This window comes from Maniola hyperantus, chromosome 25, assembly GCF_902806685.2.
Source record: "Maniola hyperantus chromosome 25, iAphHyp1.2, whole genome shotgun sequence".
In the NCBI taxonomy this organism is placed as follows: Eukaryota; Metazoa; Arthropoda; class Insecta; order Lepidoptera; family Nymphalidae; genus Maniola; species Maniola hyperantus.
In genome coordinates this window covers 1,937,031-1,961,831 of record NC_048560.1, presented here as the reverse complement: position 1 = coordinate 1,961,831, position 24,801 = coordinate 1,937,031, and the positions used below count along the sequence as shown (strand labels likewise).

At 36.7% G+C, this 24,801-nt stretch overlaps 1 protein-coding gene across 2 annotated transcripts in view; it reads left to right on the top strand.

Annotated features, from left to right (window-relative positions):
* tei (teiresias) overlaps positions 1–24,801 on the top strand; it is an 86,495-nt gene that overhangs the window by 23,608 nt on the left and 38,086 nt on the right. The gene's annotated exons all lie outside the window — the stretch shown is intronic.

Below are 24,801 nucleotides of genomic sequence, written 5' to 3'. Positions count from 1 at the left end.
ACTTAACTAGTTTATGCTCGCGACTTCGTCCGCGTGGACTACACAAATTTTCAAACCCTAATTCACCCTTTTTCTTAACGGATTCCTACATCATAATAGCTATCTGCATGCCAAATTTCAGCCCGATCCGTCCAGTAGTTTGAGCTGTGTGTTGATAGATCAGTCAGTCAGTCAGTCACCTTTTCCTTTTATATATTTAAGATGTCACTCGCTCACATACGCGCTGCCCAGCCAAATAAAGTGCCGTCTCATCGCCACGTTGGTTCATTCCACTTTTTACTAGTTATTACTAGTAACCTCCGATCTGAGCGACTGTTAAGGAACTTCGCTTCAAAAAGTATTAGTAATAAAGGAACAGCTCGTAAATAAATCCTCAATAATACCCTCACAATCAGTCCGCTCGGCGCTCGCTCGCTCAGGCGCGAGTTCAGTAATCCCTCGCAGCGGATAATTACGCCAGTGTTCCAAGTCGCAGCTTAGCGCGGAATACTTATTGCTCTGATTCCCTTTGGGGGATTACTCGACTGGATTCCAGATCAAATGTTTTCAGAAACGTTGGTCAGTCTGAGACAAATCGTGAGCGGTGGCATCTTTATGTGGCCGACTATTTATTTGTCTAATCTACTCGCACGAAACGTTTTTGCTGAACGTTTCCATACATAAGAAAGAGTGAGTGGGCATCCTCTTGCCAAGCGCACTCCATTCTCCAACTTAGACATCATCATTGCTTTCTCATCATCATCATCATCATCATCATCATCATTCACCCACCGCCGGCTCACTACAGAGCACGGGTCTCCTCTCAGAGTGAGAAGGGTTTTGGCCATGGTCTACCACGATGGCCATGTGCGGATTGGTAGACTTCACACAACTTTGAGAACATTATGGAGAACTCTCAGGCATGCAGGTTTCCTCACGATGTTTTCCTTCACCGCTAAGCAAGTGATATTTAATTAATTAAAACGCACATAACTCCGAAAAGTTAGAGGTGCGTGCCCGGGATCGAACCCCCTACCTCCGATTAGAAGGCGGACGTCCTAACCACTAGGCTATCACAGCTTCTCATCAATAGATGCTTATTGCTCTGAAGTCTTTGGGGGATTACCCAGACCGGACTAGAGATCAAAAGTTTCTGTGTGAATTACTCTCAAAATAATTTCACGAATCGTTGTTTCTTCATCCAAAAGGTCCGCTGCAAAATACAGGTCTCTCGCACTTCTTATACTTTTGGCCATTCCTTCGGTAACTTGATGTACCTACTTCCTGAACATGAAAAGTGTGACTCGAAAACCAATTCACTTTGCCCCTTTGAGTGATACTTTGTTGAATCGGTATTTTCTCTTTTCTGAATAATTAACTCGCAAAAAAAGATTCTGAATAAATAACTTTAACAATTCCATTTCTGAATAAACATACGCTCGATAATTTTTTCGATACATCGCCAAATATTGCAGAGTATATTATTTATTATGAATGAAACGTTTCAGATTTTTAGCGTTCCACTTTACCATTCATAAGTTGCAACTTGGCAACAAAGGCAAAAGTAGTTGCTGTTATATCTCGAATAGCAACAACGCCTTTGTACTCGCTAAATTAATTAGTTGCCGATGCACTTGAAAGTTGCACTTTTGTAATAGGTACTTTGAACACTTTTAAAGGCTCTCTAATTTCCTTGAGATTGCTGTTATGAAAATGGAAATTATATTACATAATATTATATTAAGTGCTTCTTATCCAAGCCTGTCAAAATAACGGTTGGCTGAATCCGATTTTTTTTTAATTTATAGAATAGCTTTTGGCTATATCCGACCTGCGCTAGTGATGATGTTGCCTAGCATATAACATATATATAAAATAAAAGGCATTAACTAGGTATATTTTAAAAAGTGGAGGGGAAAACTAACGTTGAAAGAGCGTTCTATATCCCACCGGTTCTAATAAAGGACGAGGAAGGAAATTGCTTCGTACGTGTTCATGGAATTTCTACTAGTACGGATACAGACCTTGACAATGCCTTGCGGTAAAAGAAAAGTAAAGAAGAAACCAGGCCAAAAAGTTCTAGGGCACACTCTCCCTATAGAATAACCTATTAACCAAGTTGAGTTTATTTGTAGGTATAGTTCCGCAGAAAACAAAAATACAATAAATACTTATATTTGTTCATTCAATGCTCACTTTCTGGTTTATTGGAAATCTGTAATGAAGGTATTCGAAATGACCTATTTGTTGTGTCCCTAATATACTCATATAAAACAGGTAAGGACCTTTATTTGGAAGGGTCGATCTACCTGATAGCACGGCCCGATAATGGACGAGGTCAACCTTTTTATCATAATTGCCTCGGAGAGCATTATCTTTCGTGAATTTATTGGACTGGATCCCATTTCGTATTTCAACGCACAATTTTATTGTTTGTACGTCATAATTTGGTTGGTAATTTATTTCTTCCACTGTTTACATAATTTTATTCATTTTAAATTATATTAATACTAGCTGATGGCCGCGACTTTGTTCCGCGTGGATTTAGGTTTTTAAAAATCCCGTGGGAACTCTTTAATTTTCCGGGATAAAAAGTAGCCTATGTCCCCTCTCCAGGTCTTAAACTATACCCATGCAAAAATCACGTCGATCCGTTGCTCCGTTGCGACATGATTAAAGGACAAACCAACAAAGAAAGACACTTTCGCATTAATAATATAGTGTGGGACGCTCTCCAACGCTGGACCGCCGCACTGGACTGACGACCAGAGGATCGTGTGTGGCGTGCTCTTGGGATGGCCTTAATGTCCAGCAGTCGACGCAAACAGGCTGATTGATTGATTGATACCTATAAAAACATGTAAAAAGACGCGTCCTGACTGATTGACCGATGTATGAAAGCACAGCCTAAGCCGCTTGGGTGAGAAACTTGAAATGTCAGTAGATTCCTTTTATGATAATATAAGCACGTCTTACTAAATAATATATGTATTTACTTATTGTGGAGGTGATTATTGGGGCATAATGATAATTTATATTCCATAGAATGTTTACTCTGAATTTGGTTATCCTATATTGACTCGTCAACTTTTAAGACTGTTAGCCTGCCGAGTTTTGAGAAGTTCGGATTTTTTCAGGGAATTTTTCGTTTTCAGGGTATGTCGTATGAATTGGTGTTACAAATAAGGCAAATAGGGCAATTTTGAATAATATAATCGTAGGAAGATATCGAATTAGTTGAGCTTCAGAGATATCCACGATAATTAATGATGATTTGTTTGACATGATATCCAATAGCAACGACTTGATGGCACAGCTTTTCACAATGATGACCAGTATCAGATCACATACAGTGGATTTCATGGAACTGTTAACTTTCTGGGTATGTCGTCTGTAATAGTGATAATTAATTACGTTTACTTAAAACTATAGCTACGAGGGTTGCGAACGCGCCCGTCTAATCGGATCATTTTGTCCCGGAGATTATCCACCTTTAGATTAGGTAGGTACCTCTTTAGTAGAAAAAACCCACGAACAGAATTGAGAACCTCCTCCTTTTTGGTAGTTAATAGGTTAGCTTTCCAGACTTTAACTTACAAGCACATTTGGGCTATCCAAGTCTAGTTTTATTGCAAGTGCAGTTAAGCCCCACAGTAACAATACATTTTATGAGCTCAGTGTCGATTACAGTACAGACGATGCAGTACAGACAGTGGCAATAAAGCGCTGTGGCGCTGTAGAGCGCTTAACGGCCGCGTCCCGTGCAATTACAGCGGCCTTATTGCGACCACAGACCATGAGTGTACCTATTGAGACAATGCTAACATTGCTTACAGTCCAAACATTTCAGCTCATACTGTTATGCTGGAATAATCATTACATATCCATATAATAATATGATTGTGAAAGTGTCCCTTTCTACATACCTTTTCACAGTTCATCAGCAGGGCGATTTCGTAAAACCTGCATCAATCATTATTACAATCTCAATTGTTGTGATTGGCTGAATTTGTGCTATTCTTGTTGCAACAATGCATTGTAGCCAATAGTGAGCGAGCGTCAACCAATCAGAGGTGATTGTGATCGTGACATTGTAGCTGTCATCCTACCGCAATCGCGCAGCTGTTCAACGGATTTTGATGTTTGGTACAAAGATAGCTTGCTTTCTATCGCTTGGCTAGTTTTTATCGCGGAAAATCAAAGAGTTCCCACGGAATTTGTGAAAACCCTATATCCACGCGGATGACGTTGCGGGCATCATCTATTCTATTTCAAACATGAATTGAAGGCTATTATCAGTTGCTTTATAAAAGGGGATCCCCCTGATTTTTATAACACGTAATGCAATTATTGTTACATAGTTCATAATTTGGAAATATATTATAATACACATCATTGATGTAAACTACTCCTCTTGTCTTATCTAATTATCTTTATCCTTCCTTGTCCAGGCTGAGTCTGCTTTCTGGATCTTTTTCGTCTTTTTCTACGCTTGCCTAAACGCTAGGTTACTAAAGTGTAACCAGTTTATCATTTGTCCTTATTATAAGGCCCACAGATTTGATGTTCCGATCTGCCTAGTTTGGAAATATTATAGCATAAATATCGACAAAGATCCTATAGAATTTCTAATAATTATCTAGAATCTTACAGCTTTGAAGTTTCAAAGCTCTTCCCGCCCTAAATCACACGATACCTTGTTAAATCTCAGTAAACCCTCGAGGATGACTCGCTTCATTACACAGAAACCTAACCCAGTCTTTGCGGCGAACTTAATTACTATATCTATAAGCTACATTAGTTCGCATCGGAGACTTTAAGCACTTAGAACTTATAACTTTAATCATCTGATGCACCATCTTAAATAACCTCTGAGTAAACTATGAAGTAGATGCTCACAAAGCCTTTCGAATTTTTTTCTCTCTCTGTTTGTCTTACTCTAGTAAAACATGTCGTTAAACCTCTAAATAAGCTTAAAATCATTAACATAAACGAAGGCAACTAGCCTTCGTTTAAGTTTCCGCCCTAGATTGGAAAGCAATATTTCGACACATCGCTATCGGAATATTGTTTGCACTCTAACTTTGACCTGTGTACAATAGATGCATACACAAAGGCCGTTAGTGAAGGCGTGGACAGGCGTGCAGTGTGCAGGTGTGCACTGTGCAGCGAGTGGGGTGTGCGGTTGATTGTGCCACAAAGGGGTAATTGGTACTCAGTGATTCATCGGCGATTGATGTTACAAAGCTATCTACCAGCTTGGTCTGCACCAACTTAAATTATACTGGCTAGATGGTGGCTATGCTTTTTCTAAAAACCGGCCAAGTGCGGAGTCAGACTACGCACGCCGAGGGTTCCGTACTACAGTCTTATTTTTTCGACATTTCGCACGATAAATCAAAAACTATTATGCGTAAAAATAAATAGATTTTTTAAATCTACAGATAAAGCCCCTTCGTGTGATACTCCACTTGTTAAAGTGATCTTACTTTGAAAGTAAAAAATATTATTGGTTCCACACAAAGTAACCACAAATTCACGGTTTTCGGGTTTATTCCTTTATTTGTGCTTTAAGACCTACCTAGCTACCAATGATTCTAGGTCAACGGGAATTACCCAATAAGTTTTCTTGATAGACATGATAGAGCGACAGGCGGACGCACAGACAGACAACAAAGTGATTTCCAGTGAACCGGCGCGATGGGTTGATGATGATGAAGGTTGCTATTATGAAGCGTTAAGTATCCAGTACACGACAGGTAGTAGAAGCGTGCTAACAATAGGGATCATGTGTCCGATCGTTACAATAATGTGTGAGATAAATACGTTGTACGTAGTGATTGTGACCCCTGACAATATTTCATGACGACACAATGTGTGTCAAGTAAACAAGAGATCACAGGGGTTGTAGGTCGATGAACCCGATAGGTAGGTCATGTCGTGCCATGATTAACCCATCGCCGGCTCTCCTCTCAGAGTGAAACGGGGTTTGGCCATAGTCTATCACGTAAAATTACCACGTTTAATTAGCTGTAGGAAATATATTATGATAATTTGTATTAAATATATGATAATTTGGTAAACCCAATAAAGAAATAAATAAATAAATACCCTATTGTTGTTATTTCTAAATTAAAGTTGTCTAAGTCTCAACTGACCACATCCACTGCTGGACATCTCAGGGATTTCCATATTCCACGGTCTTGTGTCTAGCAGTTATGATGCCGATACATTTCTGCGTAGAAACCGATCAAAGGTATGAGTTGAATGAAACTGCCTGCCACTTCTGAGTGAGCTCGTTTCTATGATCTATGACAATTTTGAAAAACCGGCCAAGTGCGAGTCAGGCTCGCACGCTGAGGGTTCCGTACTACAGTCGTATTTCTTCGTCATTTTGCACGATAATTCATAAACTCTGATGCATAAAAATAAATGAAAATCTGTTTTAGAATGCACAGGTGAAGCCCTTTCATATGATACCCTACTTGATATAGTTATCTTACTTCGAATATTAAAAACCTTATTATTAGTTCATGACCACAATTTTTTTTTGTGTGATCTAACCCTAAATTCACGGTTTTCAGATTTTTCCCCTAAAGCCAGCCATAAGATCTACCTACCTGCCAAATTTCATGATTCTAGGTCAACGGGAAGTACCCTGTAGGTTTCTTGACAGACAGACAGACAGACAACAAAGTGATCCTATAAGGGTTCCGTTTTTCCTTTTGAGGTACGGAGCCCTAAAAATGTTTTTCCGTAACTAAGAAGCAGTATCGATCAAACCCACATAACATTAAAAACAGACCAAATCCAAGTAGACTCGCATACGAAGGGTTCCGTACCATTGAACAAGAAGTAATTTTTTAAATTACGTGGCGGCCATTTTGATTTTTTTATTATTTGTTGTTTTGTTATAGCTGCAATACCAATACACATTCTGTGATCAACTCTCTACCTATTACGGTTTACGCATACAACTCGCTGACAGACGGACGGACGGATGGACAGCGAAGGCTTAGTAATAGGGTTCCGTTGGCAGTTGGCACCCTTCGGGCACCGAACCCTAAAAACATCCCTAGACGTGAACTTAACCTGAATAACAACTAAGAACTAGTTAAAATATATTTACAAGCCTCATATAACAAACAAGTTTAAACCCTAAAGCATACACATATAAGAGTGATAGTCCAGTAACAGTTTCCGTTATTATTTTTACTACAGTCAAGTGAAAATCAACTTTAAAACTAACAGAGGCAAAGTTCAAAACTCAATGGCCTATATATTCTTATGTTATGTCAATGACACTACAACCGCTCAACTCAAATTGAAGCCAAAACCTGAGACAACAAAGTTCAAATTCCTGTAGCTATTTCCACGACACTCGCTGCAAAATATAGTGCAATTGAAACGACAAACGGAAGTCATCTTTCTTTCCACAATGGAAACAAACAAGGTACTATTTTTCCAAAACTTTTGAATTTCGAACGGAATTTATTTCGACGTAAAATAACTTTCAGATCTATTCCCGAGAAGAGGAAGCACTCAATTTTTTGTGCCTTTATTTATAGGACATTGATCACGCTCAATAAATAACGAAACTTTACATTAAAATAATTATATTATAATACTAGAATATTATGATGCCGGCAAATTCATCCACGTGAATACTATAGTTTTTTTAAATCCCGTGCGAACTCTTTGATTTTCCGGGATACAAGCTATCTAAATCCGGAATTTGACAAGTACCTAGTCAAATCAGTAACTTTTTATCAAATGTACATGTAATGTTTTTATGTAATGTAATGTGTGTATGTAAATGTGTAAATACGCGCCTAGTATGCGAGATTCTATGAAATACCGGTATGTGACGTTACAAGCATTTGATGGGCTTTTTTTTAGTTTAATCGATAATTTAAAATGGTTCTTATCACACATAAGACTAACAAAGGAAGTGGATTTTACGTATTTTGGATGATATTTAATATTCACTGAAAATAATTTATTTTGGACTAGCTGATGCTGATGGATATTGACGTGGCTACACTGTTGTTTTCATGACATCCACTTCCCGGACAGTAATAATTACCTTTGTCAATATACATCTTGTCATGCAACGTATATTGACAAAGGTATAATGACATATTTAATAAGGCATATTGACTTGGCCACACTGTTGTTTTCATGACATCCACTTTCGGACAGTAATAATTACCTTTGTCAATATACATCTTGTCATGCAACGTATATTGACAAAGGTATAATGACATATTTAATAAGGCATATTGACTTGGCCACACTGTTGTTTTCACGACATCCACTTCCGGACAGTAATAATTACCTTTGTCAATATACTTAATATGTGTTGTCATGAAACATAATATATATTTTAATAAGATGTATTGACGTGTCTACACTGTTGTTTCATGACATTGTTGTATACTGACAAACGATATCAATAATAATTATAATCGAAACTGCTAACAAGCGTGTAGTTCTTTTTTTATAGCATAATTTACGAGTGTATGTATTTATATTTTTGCAATAATTATGCAAAAGAGGGTACCGCAATTTGAACATTTTCGGTCAAAAAGTAGCCAATGAATTTAGCCGCCGTTCGTCTGCTGCACAATTATCTCTTTATGTATTCACGCCGCGGGTGCCAGGGGTGCATAACAAGCAGACAGAGGGACGCAAGGATGTAATTACTGAGATATATTTGCTTTACACTGTGTTCTGGTTAATTTCGCTTTTTGGTTTATTACAGACTAGCTTATGCTCGCGACTTCGTCCGCGTGGACTACGCCAATTTTAAACTCCAATTTCACCCCTTTAGGGGTTGAATTTTCAAGAATCCTTTCTTAGCGGATGCCTACGTCATAATAGCTATCTGCATGCCAAATTTCAGCACGATTCGTCCAGTAGTTTGAGCTGTGCATTGGTAGATCAGTCAGTCAGTCAGTCAGTCACCTTTTCCTTTTATATATTTAGACTAGCTGATGCCTGCGACTTCGCGTGGATTTAGGTTTTTAAAATTCCCGTGGGAAATTTTTGATTTTCCGGGATTAAAATTAGCCTATGTCACTCTCAGCTTAAGGCTTAAGCTATACCCATGCAAAAAATCCGCTACTCCTTTGCGACCTGATTGAATGATAAACCAACAAACTAACAAACCAATAAACCAATAAACAAACACACTTTCGCATTTTATAATATGGGTATTGATAGGCGTCATTGCTCCTCTACCCGTTGTCACTTTATGGGTTTAATAAAAACTGCCATACCCAGTGGCGTGCATAGGGCTTAAAGCCAGGGTAAGCAGTAGTTAGGTAAGCAAGTCTCTTAAGAGCATTGAGCAATTTGAACAGAGTTAACTATTTCTTGGGTAAGCAGCGCTTTTATGCCTCTATGAGTTGCACGCCACTGGCCATACCTCTTCCAAGTTAGCCCGTTTCCATCCTCGACTGCATCGCCACGTAGTCAAGGGCTAACTTGTAAAAGAATAAACTTACCTGGGTTTCAATCTGTGTCCACTAAGATAAATCCGGTACAAAATGATGGTGTTGTTGTTTTTATTAGAGATACAATTGCCTATAGTTGTACAGAACTTGAAGTTTTTGGCGCCAATTGTTTACAACTCAACTTAAATGACGAGCTCACTTTGATTGCCCTTTACAGATCGCCTTCTTGCAATAACATCGAAATTTTTTTAGATTCCCTAGATCATAAACTTAAACAGATAAGTCGTTCAAGAAATATAATACTAATGGGTGACACTAATATTAATATTATTGACAATGTACACCCACAAGCAAATGATTATTTAGCACTGTTAGCCCTTCATAATATAGAAGTTGGAATCAACGTACCGACCAGAGAGAATAGCTGTCTTGATCACTGCATGGTAAGACTAAAAAACAAAACTGCTAAATTTGCTGTATTAAAAACTGATATCACCGATCATTATCTTACTCTTTGCAGTGTAAGCTCTGAACAAAAATGTTCTTACCCTGAACAGAAGAAAAATTCTTTTCAAAAACGATGTGTCGACTATGAGCAACTCCTCAAAGACATAAGTGGACAATCGTGGAATGAAGTTTGTAAAGCAACAGATGTTGACAAAGCCTTCCTATTATTTCATGACATTCTTAGTACACATATTAAGAATAACACTACATTTAAAAAAATACCTCACTCTAGAGTTAAATTGAAACCTTGGATTACGGATGGACTTCTTACGTGTATAAAAAAAAAGAAACAAACTTTATAATCTATTTAAAAAATTTCCTAACCAATCTGTCAATAAAGCCAATTACTTAAAATATAGAAATATATGTAATCGAATAATAAAAGAAACAAGAGAAAAATATTTCAGAAAGAAAATTATTAAACACTCAGGGGACTCTAAAAAGATATGGGAAATTCTAAATGAAGCCTCTAATAGAAAAACTGAACAGAAGTTGTCTATTAGAGAAATGTTAATAAATAATCAAATTCTAAATTTTTCACAAGAACCAAACAAGATAACTAATACTTTTAATAATTTTTTCTGCTCAGTAGGACATGACCTTGCCCAAAAGCATCTGAATACTGTAGGCGTCACAGAGGAAACCCTATGCAACAAAATTAATTTCTCCCTTGTAGATAAAGTATTTTACTTAAAGCCTACAAATCAAGCTGAGGTGAGTAAATTCATAGGGACTCTAAAAAACACGGATTCTTGTGGACACGATGGCATTACCGCTAAAATATTAAAATTACTGAATCGCGAAATTGCTGCTCCACTATCATGTATTATTAATTTAAGCTTTAAAGCAGGAATATTCCCACAGACCTTAAAAACGGCTATAATTATGCCACTACATAAGAAAGGGCCAACTAACATAATGTCAAACTATCGTCCCATTTCTCTTTTGCCAACTACTGCAAAAATTATTGAAAAAATAATGAAAACCAGGATTATTGCATATACTACTGATATTTTATATAATAATCAATATGGGTTTAGAGATAAAATGGGAACCGGTGATGCAATAGCTGAATTAACAAAGCAAATTGTACTGAACCATGAAAATAAAAATAAAACAATTGCTGTGTTCATAGATCTTGCCAAAGCTTTTGATACCATTTCACATCAGTTACTGCTAACAAAATTAGAGAGGTACGGATTCACTGGAAATGCACTAAACTGGTTCAGTAGTTATCTTAAAAATCGGAAACAATTTGTACGAGTTGATAATAAAGTTAGCGCTGAAAACAATTCAGAAATAATATTTGGTGTCCCTCAGGGGAGCGTATTAGGCCCTATCTTGTTCAATATCTATCTTAATGACTTTTGTTCGCTATTGACAGACAATCAGACAGACTCAAAATCTCTATGTTTTGCAGATGACACTGTTTTGTTATTTTCAGCCTCGACGTGGGAAAGTACCATCCAAAAAGCCGAACATGGCCTTCGTCTAGCTAAGGGGTGGTATGACAATAATCTGCTAACCTTAAATGATGATAAAACTTTATGTATGTGTTTCTCTCCCACCAGTGCCGGTCTTCCGACCGAGACTCCGAAGATTAGAGTGCACTCTTGTTTGAATAAGTCTGACTGTGCAAACTGCAAAATATTATCATGTACTAATAGCACAACTTATCTCGGTATTATTGTTGATCAACATCTGAGGTGGGATAAGCACGTAGACATGCTGACTAAAAAAGTCCGAAGCTTGAGCTATATATACAATAATTTAAGAAACATTATGAGTGTTAACCTACTGTTAAGAGTTTACTGCTGTTTAACTCAGTCGTTAATATTATATGGCATTATAGCCTGGGGCTCATGTGGATCAACTTTACTAGACAAACTAAATAAGGCTCAAAAACTTAATCTCAAAATTATCTTAAAAAAGAACCGACGATTTCCTACGGAAGAATTATTTAAGCTAAGTAAAGTACTAACCCCAAGAAAAATATTCATTTGGCAAATAACAATGTATATGGCAAAATATATAGACAACTTCACAATCGAGCAAACTCCCAGTCACCGTAGGCAAAGGCAACTAAGATGTTCAGTTCCCCGACGAACGTCTGGATTCTCGAGTAGACATTTTACAGCTGCGGCACCAAAACTATTCAATAACCTTCCGCTGGAGGTATCTAATCTGATTTTATGTGCCCAGCGCCCATCCTTAAAGAAAAAACTTAAAATTCTATATAAAGAAATTTCTCCTAGAAACCTCTTTTGAAAATTTTAAACGTCTTTATGACAAGATCTGTTGAAACGAATGCTTTAACTTATTACAACTTATCCTATCTATTTAAATTATATATCTAAACTCCGTATGCATTAACACTGTTGCACCAAATAAAGTATAGTTTTAGTAATGTATGAATATATATATAGTATAGTATAAATATAGTATAGTATATAATATAATATAATATTAGTATGAATGAGGTCGATGAACTTTGTCAGCCCTAGCACAGACTACGGTCTATTTGGGCTGCAAACTGCCAACACCAGTCGCGGCTTTTTGTCTAGTGCTTTGGTCTGGAAGTTGGTGTGAATTATTCGCTTTTTTTTTGTCTAAATAAAAATATAAAAAAATATAAAAAAAAAATATATAAAAATATACATGTCTGGCACAAATGCCTCCGAAATAGCTTTAGAGCCTCAATAGCTCAACGGTTAAAGAAGCGGAATGAAAACCGAAAGATCGCCGGTTTAAATGCCACCCGTTGCACTATTGTCGTACCCACTCCTAGCACAAGCTTTACGCTTTACAGGGGAAAGGCGAGTATTAGTCAGAAATTAACTTGGCTAATATTCTTTCGAAAAAAATTATCCTTAAACACAAATACACAATCGTCAAAAAGCGTCCGTAAACAAGTTGTTTTACCATCGTTAGTGAGGTGGGCTGTTTAATATTAATACATTTAATACACCCGTCGTCCGTCCGCGGGCCTATTTACCATTCCCCACCACATTTACATAATCGGGAAAAACATTCGTTACCAGCATTTCTACAAAATCTTTAATATTCTTTTGAAAATGGCATGAATTTGAAATATATTTATTTACTAGCTGCCCCGGCGAACTTCGTTCCGCCTAACAGTCGATTCTTTTTCAGGCAATTTTTAAAAAAATTCTCTCCGTAAGAACCATCCTCGTACTTCAAGGAATAATAGCGAAATCGGTTCAGCTGTTCTCGAGATTTGCGATCAGCAACACATTTAGCGATTCAATTTTATATTTAGAGATTTAATGTAGGTAAATACATGTAGGAGTAGCCTTTTTTTATGCGTAAACGCATTTCCCAGCGAACAATAATTAAGAAAATTATTAAAACTATATATACATAACTAGCTTTTGCCCGCGATTTCGTCCGCGTGGACTACACATATTTGGAACCCTTATTTTATTCCCTTACCCTTAGGGGGTTGAATTTTCAAAAATCCTTTCTTAGCGGATGTTTTCGTCATAATAGCTATCTGCACGCCAAATTAAAAAATAAAAAATCAAAAAAAAATCAGGCAGATCCATTCAGCTATGCGTTGATCGATCAGTCAGTCAGTCACCTTTTCGTTTTATATATTTAGATATATTGCACAATCTACTCAATCTGTCTGTATTCTATAACTATAAATCGTTTGGTGGCTCAGTAAGACGAGTCGAGGGGAGGGAGGTCGCTTTCACAATGATCCCCTCTTTATGGTGTCTTAACTCGATTGAGCCTCGTAAAACGGGATATGTATCACCGTAGCTCTACGTAGCAGTGGCGTAGCAATGGCGTAGCTTATATTGAGTAGCTACTCTATTATTATTATCTATCTATACATATTAAAACGACTTGTTCTGACTGACTGACTGGCACTATTAACGCACAACCGAAATTTTTGCAATAGATTATTTTTATGACGTACCTACTTACGTCATTAAAATAATCTACTACAAAACTTCCCGTCACGTCAACGTGTCGTTGCCAGATGAAAAAAGGGGAGACGTCTGCATGAACGGACATTCCTATCCGGCGCCCTCACTGCCAATGAAATATAACATAAGAAATAAAATATCAAAAAATAAACAATAAATTAAGATGGCTAATATTCTTTAAGAAAAAAAGGAAATAGTAAATTAAAAATACTGTTTAAATTATACCTAAAAGTGACAAATACAAAACTCTCTCAAGCTTAAACAATAAATTAAGTTTGTACAAACTATGTGTAGACGTAATTCAGCGATAATTCCTAACAAAGGCGCGCAAAATGTAAATAATAGAAATCGTACACTATTTACTATAGCAGTTTGTATTGTAGGTACAGTACTGATTTAATTGTGTTGAGCCATGTTCAGCCATTGTATTTGTGCGCAAATGTTTACATTTGATTTGCTACGTTCAGTCTACATACCTACGTTCAGTCTACCTACATAGCTTTACATAATCTATTTATTTATTTAAGTTTTTATAATAATAATGTCCTCCGACCGAATTTCGGCCAATCTGCATAGAGATTAGCCAACTACACGAAATTTATGTTGAATGTTGCATTATTCTTGTTGCATCTTATTAAGAAAATTGAACGAAAACTGGTTCGGTCGCCTTTGTGATGTGTATTTTTCCAATAGTGCAGCAAAGGGCTAGAATATGGCTATTAATCATCGATATAATTGCCAAGATATGCCCAAGCGCACAAAAATTTTCACGGTTATGGAACTAAATAAATCAGCGGCACCTCTTATATACTAATGAACGACCCGTTTGAAATCCAGACGTCACTGAGGTTGCATCGGTGGTAAAGCACCACTTAATCGGTGCCATTTTGTTTGTTCAATAGCCCTGTCCATACTAAGTAATATTAATGCTATTAATAGTCTTAATTTGGTCTAAAAAGTATTGAAAATCTACTATTCAGTTTTATCATGTCATTCATATTTACCGGAATATGTTTCATGTTAGTAAGTTTTAATCTACAAACCAAAAATATCAAAAATATAGTAATAATAATTATCTTAAGGGTATCGTACTTACAACGCGTCCTCCGAATTACTTTGAAATTGAATTGGTAGGTAGGTGCCTAATACGAAATCCTTTTTTGGGGATCTTAAAACAACATTGCCGTTACGAAATGCCTCTTTGAAATTAATGTAAATCCCCAAAAGGGCTAAAGCAAAATAAACGTATTTATTTATAACCTAACCCTTATTACGAATGTTTTAAAAACCAATTTGGTCTAATTTAATTTCGCAATTAGGTACTTGTCTTTTGAACTCTTGTTATTATTTTCTAGTTGTTTTAACCGAACCTTGTTTGTTGCTTTAACTGAGCCGGAAGTGAAGAAACGGATGTGTAAATACGAATTCAATTTATTTTTGGGAATACGAATAAAGGCGGAAACAAACTATCGGACGAGTACGTAAGCCGCGGCTGATAGGTGTGCACAGTCGTTAGGGACGCGGCGGCTTGCGGACTCATCCGAGCGTTTTCGGCGGACAAAAACATCCAGCGGGCTACCTACTACCTAGTATTCAATCGGATGTCGAAGCGCTCAATAATAGCCCAAGGTTACGTATAATACTTTGCACAGTTCAGTGTACATTTTATTATCCAAATACGTCGCAGTAAGCCGCGTCCGATAATTTGTTTCCGCCTTGAGACTGGACACATACTTTTGACCATTGAAGTAAATTAGCCGTCTTGTAGTTAGATAGCAGACCAAGACAATTTTTGTAATTTCTATCCATATATGTCGCGGTGGTCAGCCGCGTCCGATAATTTGTTTCCGCCTTTAGACTGAAAACATACTTCTGACCATTGAAGTAAATCAGCCGTCTTATAGTTAGATAGACCAGACCAAGATTTTTTTTGTAATTATAAATTCCAAGGACTTCTTTTTGTACATGTAACAAAAACGATATTGATTCTAGAACAAAAAGCCCTAGATAAGGACTCTTGACGGGATTTCTCGTAAAATCCTGAACGCAAACTTACACAATGTCCTATGCATTGAATGACCTTTTAAAAGTATCCAAGGTAGGTACCATCGACTTAATACTATCATCAAACAAAAAGCAAGCAATAATGATCTCTGTTACAAACACAGTAAAAGTCGTTAGCGACACGGACGTAACGAACACAGACTAAAATGTGCTCTATTTCTAAGGCAATAAAGGAGCTGTAATGATGAGGTTGGACCGCAAATTGGCGAAACGTGGAACGCTGATACTAATGTCCGGCGATTACCGGAGTCCATGGAATTCCAGTTCAAGTTACTGGAGCGGACATTTGACTTTCAAAAGCTATGGAGCGGATGGAAACGGATTCTTCAAATAAAATATTCTCTGACAATATTAATTTTCTGTAGAAGTGACTATAGTACGCGGACAGGTCGAGATGGCAATCGGGGAGGGAACGCCCCGCACAGCCCCCGCGCTGACCTGGTGCGGGCCGCGGGTAAGCGCGGGTGACGGGCGGGTATACGGGCCCCCCCCCCCCCCGCCTCATACCTCGATTGCCATCTCAACCTGTCACAGACTACTAATGTCCGGCGATTACCGCAGTCCATGGAATTCCAGCTCTACTTACTGGAGCGGACATTTGACCTTGTCTCTGTCGTTGAGAACGACAAAACGTCATATACCTATGTAGGTATGACTGACAGAGACAACGCTCTACAAAGCCGAAATGTCATTCTAAAGGCCGATGTACATTACTTTCTGCCGCGTACAGTAAAGGCAGTATAACAGTAGTACAATAAATTCTGTAGTGATCAAAACCTCAGCAATAAATCTAACGAATACCAAACAAGAAGGAAGCAATAACGACCCCAATTAGAAGCAATAATAAAGACCGTTAGATGAATAATTCAAGCTGAAATGAGCTCTATCACAATGGCAATAAAGTGGCTTGAAATGATTAGGTCGTACCGCAAATCGACGCGGGGTGAACGAGATGCTAATGCGAGGTGGTTAGTTGAAGTGGGGTTCTGTACAACTTTAATGCAACTTATTGAAGCAGACATTTGGGATTTTGAAGTTGTTTTTGATTCAAATCCGCAATCTTAAAAGTACAAATACATAGGTATTAATAAGGTTAAACATTCAAACAAACTTATGGACTAAGAGCCAGTGCGTGCCAGACCTTCGTTATTTTATAAAGGATGTAAGTTTATCTGCGTATTGTCCCCAACACTGGGAGGAACGTTTGATTGGATGTTTGTTTGGATCTATGTGGCTTTGGGAGATAACAGGTGATAAAGGTGTAAAAAATCTTACGCCAAAGTACTAAAATCTGTTTTTTTATATTATCTTCGGAAGAGTAGTAGAAATCACGTCATGCATTGCCAAACACTTAGTATCATGGCTAAAAGCTTAAAAATATCTGGCAGGGGCTTGTCACAAGTAAAGGATTAAATCCTAAACCCGTGAATTTGTGGTTATATCAGAAAAAAATGTATTCATGAAAAAAATAATTTACTTGATCACCATATAGATGGCGCATCCGTCATTAAATAAATAATAAATAAATAAAAATATTTTTTTTAATCCAAATAAACTTTTACAAGTAATTTCGAATAGTCGGATGCCACTGGTTCGGAATGTCTTTCTTACCGAGAAGAACCAGCAAGAACCAGCAGTACAGTATTAACTTGCAGTGTTCAGCACGGTTTTGTGTATAAATAGGTAATAGATAAAAATATCCAGCTCAAGTTAGTTCACAAATAAAAAGACCACAAAAGCAAAAATGTCGACATTAAATTCAGTTTCCTACCGACGGAGATCTTTGCGAGGAAAAATATAAGTTCCAAAGTTGTATCCCGAGACATTTTAAAGCCAAAACCGCAAAGTTTCGCGAAAGTACTTGATTTGCACTTCTCTTTCACACTACAAACTAACAGCAACTTTGTAGTTTGAGCGAAGTTTTCTTACTTCGCAAGAAACGTGATATGTTTTTATTGAGTTACCTATTTTTTTTAATCAAATACATTTTAAAGTTTTATAAGACGTGTTTTTTTGACATTTTGTGTTCTTTGTTTATCGTTCCTTTTGTAAATCTATAGCAGTCTGATGCTGGACAACACCAGATTTTCATCAACTGAATCCCTGTTTACTCGAATGCGGCGAAGCCCAAAGGAGGTTTATGTGTTTGATTTAAGGAGATGGCCACTCCCCAATACATCGTTTGCCCCAGAAAAAAAAGTTTATGCGTCACGATGAAACTTTTACCTTTGGGTTGGTTTTCCTATGTAAATTAATAATAAATAGTATTTTTGACCCTAGATAGTGGGGTTATTACTATATGTATATACTAGCTGTAAATAAAATTGCAGTAAACAATAACATGAAATGAAAATACCTACTTCTTTTTAGAATGATTTTTAAACCCCGCTAGTTCCTAGGTTTCTATTTATGTCTTTCAAAATACTATTTGTAGAGTAGTTTAGTACATTTATATAGTTAGGTCTCTTGGTATTTTTCACTATACAACGACTCTAGGGCAATTTTGGGCCATCTCTTTTTTGTGTCAAGTAGACAAAAATTTCGTATAATTCATGTAACAAGTCTTATTTCATTTTTTAATCATTGAATTTCACAACCTTGTCTCCATAGTCTCCTTATGCTCATATTTAAAAATTGGCTTAATTTCTGAAAATTCCGTGGGAACTCTTTTATATTCCGGGATAAAAAGTATCCTATGTCACTCTACAGGTCTTTAATTATATCCTTGCAAAAATCATAGTTTATGAGTATGTTTTTATTGTAATTTTTATTGGCTCAGCAACTTACACTTAATTAAAGCTGGATGGTCTTTTTTCAAATGGTTTTTTTGTTTCTACCTATTTGAGTGAAACTCATTTATATCATGTTAAAACACATACACCACCAATTTTTAGGGCTCCGTACCAGAAAGGTGCCAATGGGACTGTACTACTTAGTCTCCACTGTCTGTCCAACTGTCTGGCTGTCTGTCAGCGGACTTTCACATAAACCGTAATTTGCCAATTACCAGAGTTGAAATCAATAAAAATTTTAAAAATCCTCATTTTTGCCTTTTTGCCATTTAATTGACGACATTAACTTAGGTTATATCTCACAATTTGTAAAAATTACAATTTATCTTAATTTTTACAAAATATAGGGAGAAGCCTGTCTGTAAGAGTAGATTTGGTAAATATTAATTACTTAGACATTTTTTTCCTAGACACTTTTGATGTGTGTATAGTTTTTATTTGCCCAGCAACTTACACTTAATTAAAGTTGTAAATGCAGCAACAAAAAGGTCATCATATTTAAAGAGAACCCTTATTTACTGAGAGTCGCTCAAGACGTAACGAGGGCCCTTTGAGTCCTCCACTTAAATATTAATGAGCATCTAGTTGGTTGGAGTTTGTGCTGGGTGGTCTTTTTTGAAATGGTTTTTTTGTTCTGTTTGAGTTAAAAACTCATTTATATCATGTAAAAACATATACACCACAAATTTTTAGGGTTCCGTACCTCAAAAGGAAAAACTGAACCCTTATTCTATCACTTTGTTGTCTGTTTGTCTGTCATGAAACCTACAGGGTACTTCCCGTTGACCTAGAATCATGAAATTTGGTAGGTAGGTTTTATAGCAAGCAAACATTGGGGGAAAAATCTGTAAACCGTGTATTTGTAGTAACATCACAAAAAAATAATAAATAAGTGCTTTGAACAAATTATTATTATTTATACTATATATAGCTCAATTACCACTCACTCACTGATTGACATAATTGTTCTCCTAGAAAGAGATAGAAAATGATATAATAATGTATGGGAGATATGTTCAGAAGTGGGATTCGACTAGGGAAAAATTATGACATTTCAGAAAAACAAGATGGCGGCCGACCTGACTTTTGTAACTTTTTTGTTTTCCAACCGATTTTGTTTAAACTTGCAGTTGTTTTAGATATTAGCAAACGATTTTTAGAAAAAGTGAAAAATATTGAAAAAACAAGATGGCGGCCGAGATTTTCAAAAAATTTCCTCCTGTAAAATTTTGTATGAAACTTTTTTTTTTCACTTATAGTTTCATATAGAAGACAAAGATTCCTTTAGGGCAACATATGGAGGGAGCTGATGATTGAGGATTTCGGAGACGGGTGAAGGGCACGCTTAGGGTATTGAAGATAGGTGGGAGGTGCTCGACCAAATGTCATTCGAAACCTCATCCAATTGCCAAAAATTTGGAAAAAAATTCAAAATTCCGAAAAAAAGATGGCCGCCATACAAATTTCATCGGCGTCCATCTCGGAGGGTATGAAAGATGGAAGAGTGGTTTCTTGGCAAAAGATGATCAGGATCTAAAGGTCTATTTGATGACTTGAAAAAAAAATCAAAATGGCGGAATTTTTTTTTTTCATACAAAATTAAAAACTTTTTTTATTTATTCTAAATGGCGATTATAGACCTCGAGAGCTGCTTTAGCAGCTCGAGCAGCGAGCAAAATACTAGTTATACTATATATAGCTCAATTACCACTCACTCACTGATTGACATAATTGTTCTCCTAGAAAGAGATAGAAAATGATATAATAATGTATGGGAGATATGTTCAGAAGTGGGATTCGAGTAGGGAAAAATTATGACATTTCAGAAAAACAAGATGGCGGCCGACCTGACTTTTGTATCTTTTTTGTTTTCCAACCGATTTTGTTTAAACTTGCAGTTATTTTAGACATTAGCAAACGATTTTAAGAAAAAGTGTAAAAAATTGGAAAAACAAGATGGCGGCCGAGATTTTCAAAAAATTTCCTCCTGTAAAATTTTGTATGAAACTTTTTTTTTTCACTTGTGGTTTCATATAGAAGACAATGATTCCTTAAGGGCAACATATGGAGGGAGCTGATGATTGAGGATTTCGGAGGCGGGTGAAGGGCACGCTCAAGGTATTGAAGATAGGTGGGAGGTGCTCGACCAAATGTCATTCGAAACGTCATCCAATTGCCAAAAATTTGAAAAAAAATTCAAAATTCCGAAAAAAAGATGGCCGCCATACAAATTTCATCGGCGTCCATCTCGGAGGGTATGAAAGATGGAAAAGTGGTTTCTTGGCAAGAGATGATCAGGATCCGAAGGTCTACTCGATGGGTGGAAAAAAAATTCAAAATGGCGGATTTTTTTTTTTCATACAAAAATTTTTATTATTCAAAATGGCGATTATAGACCTCGAGAGCTGCTTTAGCAGCTCGAGCAGCGAGCAAAATACTAGTTATACTATATATAGCTCAATTACCACTCACTCACTGATTGACATAATTGTTCTCCTAGAAAGAGATAGAAAATGATATAATAATGTATGGGAGATATGTTCAGAAGTGGGATTCGAGTAGGGAAAAATTATGACATTTCAGAAAAACAAGATGGCGGCCGACCTGACTTTTGTAACTTTTTTGTTTTCCAACCGATTTCGTTTAAACTTGCAACAATTGAAGATATTAGTAAACGATTTTTAGAAAAAGTAAAAAAAATTGGAAAAACAAGATGGCGGCCGAGATTTTCAAAAAATTTCCTCCTGTAAAATTTTGTATGAAACTTTTTTTTTTCACTTATGGTTTCATATAGAAGACAATGATTCCTTTAGGGCAACATATGGAGGGAGCTGATGATTGAGGATTTCGGAGACGGGTGAAGGGCACGCTTAGGGTATTGAAGATAGGTGGGAGGTGCTCGACCAAATGTCATTCGAAACCCGATCCAATTGCCAAAAATTTGAAAAAAAATTCAAAATTCCAAAAAAAAGATGGCCGCCATACAAATTTCATCGGCGTCCATCTCGGAGGGTATGACAGATGGAAGAGTGGTTTCTTGGCAAAAGATGATCAGGATCCAAAGGTCTATTCGATGATTTGAAAAAAAATTCAAAATGGCGGAATTTATTTTTTCATACAAAAATTTTTATTATTCAAAATGGCCATTATAGACCTCGAGAGCTGCTTTAGCAGCTCGAGCAGCGAGCAAAATACTAGTTATACTATATATAGCTCAATTACCACTCACTCACTCACTCACTGACTGACTCATTGACATAATTGTTCTCCTAGAAAGAGACAGAAAATGATATAATAATGTATGGGAGATATGTTCAGAAGTGGGATTCGACTAGGGAAAAATTATGACATTTCAGAAAAACAAGATGGCGGCCGACCTGACTTTTGTAACTTTTTTGTTTTCCAACCGATTTTGTTACAACTTGCAGGTCTTGCAGATATTAGTAAACGGTTTTTAGAAAAAGTGAAAAAAATTGGAAAAACAAGATGGCGGCCGAGATTTTCAAAAATTTCCTCCTGTGAAATTTTGTATGAAACTTTTTTTTTTCACTTATGGTTTCATATAGAAGACAAAGATTCCTTTAGGGCAACATATGGAGGGAGCTGATGATTGAGGATTTCGGAGACGGGTGAAGGGCACGCTCAAGGTATTGAAGATAGGTGGGAGGTGCTCGACCAAATGTCATTCGAAACCTCATCCAATTGCCAAAAATTTAAAAAAAATTCAAAATTGTGAAAAAAAGATGGCCGCCATACAAATTTCATCGGCGTCCATCTCGGAGGGTATGACAGATGGAAGAGTGGTTTCTTGGCAAGAGATGATCAGGATCCGAAGGTCTACTCGATGGATGGAAAAAAAATTCAAAATGGCGGAATTTATTTTTTCATACAAAATTTTTTATTATTCAAAATGGCCATTATAGACCTCGAGAGCTGCTTTAGCAGCTCGAGCAGCGAGCAAAATACTAGTTATACTATATATAGCTCAATTACCACTGACTGACTGACTCATTGACATAATTGTTCTCCTAGAAAGAGATAGAAAATGATATAATAATGTATGGGAGATATGTTCAGAAGTGGGATTCGACTAGGGAAAAATTATGACATTTCAGAAAAACAAGATGGCGGCCGACCTGACTTTTGTAACTTTTTTGTTTTCCAACCGATTTTGTTACAACTTGCAACAATTGAAGATGTTAGCAAACGATTTTTAGAAAAAGTGTAAAAAATTGGAAAAACAAGATGGCGGCCGAGATTTTCAAAAAATTTCCTCCTGTAAAATTTTGTATGAAACTTTTTTTTTTCAATCACGGTTTCATATAGAAAACAAAGATTCCTTTAGGGCAACATATGGAGAGAGCTGATGATTGAGGATTTCGGAGACGGGTGAAGGGCACGCTCAAGGTATTGAAGATAGGTGGGAGGTGCTCGACCAAATGTCATTCGAAACCTCATCCAATTGCCAAAAATTTAAAAAAAAATTCAAAATTCCGAAAAAAAGATGGCCGCCATACAAATTTCATCCGCGTCCATCTCGGAGGGTATGAAAGATGGAAGAGTGGTTTCTTGGCAAGAGATTATCAGGATCCGAAGGTCTACTCGATGGGTGGAAAAAAAATTCAAAATGGCGGATTTTTTTTTTTAATACAAAATGTATGACTTTTTTAAAATTGTTCAAAATGGCCATTATAGACCTCGAGAGCTGCTTTAGCAGCTCGAGCAGCGAGCAAAATACTAGTTATTATACTATATATAGCTCAATTACCACTCACTCACTCACTCACTGACTGACTCATTGACATAATTGTTCTCCTAGAAAGAGACAGAAAATGATATAATAATGTATGGGAGATATGTTCAGAAGTGGGATTCGACTAGGGAAAAATTATGACATTTCAGAAAAACAAGATGGCGGCCGACCTGACTTTTGTAACTTTTTTGTTTTCCAACCGATTTTGTTACAACTTGCAGGTCTTGCAGATATTAGTAAACGGTTTTTAGAAAAAGTGAAAAAAATTTGAAAAACAAGATGGCGGCCGAGATTTTCAAAAAATTCCCTCCTGTAAAATTTTGTATGAAACTTTTTTTTTTCACTTACGGTTTCATATAGAAGACAAAGATTTCTTTAGGGGAACACATGGAGGGAGCTGATGATTGAGGATTTCGGAGGCGGGTGAAGGGCACGCTCGAGGTATTGAAGATAGGTGGGAGGTGCTCGACCAAATGTCATTCGAAACCTCATCCAATTGCCAAAAATTTGGAAAAAAATTCAAAATTCCGAAAAAAAGATGGCCGCCATACAAATTTCGTCGGCGTCCATCTCGGAGGGTATGAAAGATGGAAGAGTGGTTTCTTGGCAAGAGATGATCAGGATCCGAAGGTCTATTTGATGACTTGAAAAAAAATTCAAAATGGCGGAATTTTTTTTTTCCGATGACTCACCCATTGACATAATTGTTCTCCTAGAAAGAGACAGAAAATGATATAATAATGTAAGGGACATATGTTCAGGAGTGGGATTCGAGTAGGGAAAAATTATGACATTTCAGAAAAACAAGATGGCGGCCGACCTGACTTTTGTATCTTTTTTGTTTTTCAACCGATTTTGTTTAAACTTGCAATTATTTTAGATATTAGCAAACGATTTTTAGAAAAAGTGTAAAAAATTGAAAAAACAAGATGGCGGCCGAGATTTTCAAAAAATTCCCTCCTGTAAAATTTTGTATGAAACTTTTTTTTTTCACTAATACTTTCGTACAAAAGACAAGAAATCATTTTGAGAAACACATGGAGAGAGCTGATGATTGAGGATTTCGGAGACGGGTGAAGGGCACGCTTTAGGTATCGAAGATAGGTGGGAGGTGCTCGACCAAATGTCATTCGAAACCTCAACCAATTGCCAAAAATTTGAAAAAAAATTCAAAATTGTGAAAAAAAGATGGCCGCCATACAAATTTCATCGGCGTCCATCTCGGAGGGTATGACAGATGGAAGAGTGGTTTCTTGGCAAAAGATGATCAGGATCCAAAGGTCTATTCGATG